Source organism: Microtus oregoni, unplaced genomic scaffold (genome assembly GCF_018167655.1).
Source record: "Microtus oregoni isolate MIOR12 unplaced genomic scaffold, Mior012 000025F_ref0000491, whole genome shotgun sequence".
Taxonomy (NCBI): Eukaryota; Metazoa; Chordata; class Mammalia; order Rodentia; family Cricetidae; genus Microtus; species Microtus oregoni.
This window is the reverse complement of record NW_024543084.1, coordinates 31,442,347-31,443,809: the sequence shown is the minus strand read 5'-3', so window position 1 is coordinate 31,443,809 and position 1,463 is coordinate 31,442,347. Positions and strand designations below refer to the sequence as shown.

Sequence of the window (1,463 nt, the reverse complement as noted above, 5' to 3'; positions counted from 1 at the left end):
ATGGATCAATTTCTGCATTCCCTTGTGCTAGAGGACCTGGCAGACCCATATGAGTTCAGATGTGTGTTATGTATATGGCAAAAAGCCTATTCCTGATTATATCTTGAACCTGAATAAATAATGAAGTCAATTCCATATCATTTGGTATAAATTCAGTGGTTTCAATATGCAAAACAACTCTTTCTGAATATTGTGAATTGAAAATATATTGAAAGGTTCTTTAAAATCACTTAGAACCATGAGGATAGCATATAATTCTGTCTTTTAGAAAGAATTATAAGAGCTTTGTCCAACTTAACTTAATTTTTCTAATTTGTAACCTACCTTTCCTGATTTATTTGCATCAGTATAGAATGTACGTACTCGGCGCCCTAGCTCATAGGGCATGATAATAAATTTCCAGGGTTCCCATGGTGCTTGTTCAGCTGTGTGGGTACCATGGTGTGTGTCATGACAATACTGAGCCAGAGCATCGTTGGCCTGAGCGATGGCGCTGTCCCCAGGGAATGTGGGCGTGCTAAGGGCACCTGGACACCTGGGTGCTGAGATGTGCGTGGACTGCATGGGGTCACATGCCCTTGCGGCTCAGCCTTGTCTGTGTTCTGAAATGTGTTTTATCTAGCGTGGATAATTATCCAACGAAACCTAAGACCTTATACCTTCGATTTTCTACAGAACAACTACTAGATTTAAAGCTACACACCCAGATGCAAATCTTTCAGAACTGGTCAGAAAAATTGCAGCTGTATGGAGGGAGTTACTGGATGCAAAAAAAAAAAGTGTATGAAGCTGATTTTAAGACAGAATGGAAAGCGTACAAAGAAGCTATGAGCAAGTTTAAAGATCTGCTGACTCCAACTCAGTATCTTTTGAGAAAGAAGTTAGGTAAAAACGTTTAAAAAAGAAAGCATCAATAAAAAGGAGAGAATTAACTTTGCTTGGAAAACCAAAAGGACCTTGATCAGCATACAATATTTATGTGTCTGAAAGCTTCCAAGAGGCTAGACATGAGTCTGCTCAGGGAAAACTGAAGACTATAAATCAGGCTTGGAAAAATATATCTAGTGATGAAAGGCAGGCATGTATTCAGTTTGCTAATGATAGAATTTGTTATGATAATGAAATGAAGTCTTGGGAAGAACAAATGGCTGAAGTTGGATGAAGTGATCTCATCAGTAGCAGTGTGAAACTATTGGGAGACATCCCTGAGAATTAAGATAGAAGATGGAGCTGTCTTTGTAACTAGACACAAAAAAAACCAATTAGGTCTCAATGCCTTAAACTGTCAAATTAGAAAGGATAAGGTCGGTTAACATTCGATGTTCAGTTCCTTTTTCTGTAGCCCTTGGACTTTTGCCCACTGAATTTCTGTTATGATCTCAAGCCCTGACAGTGGAATATCCTGCAGAGTTCTGCTTTTTACTTAAGAACTGGGATGGGACTGTCCATGCATCTTCATGTAG

At 39.0% G+C, this 1,463-nt stretch overlaps 1 pseudogene; it reads left to right on the top strand.

Annotated features, from left to right (window-relative positions):
• The first annotated feature begins 487 nt into the window (after window positions 1-487).
• On the top strand, window positions 488-1,216 carry LOC121462523 (annotated as a pseudogene).
• Window positions 1,217-1,463: the final 247 nt, after the last annotated feature.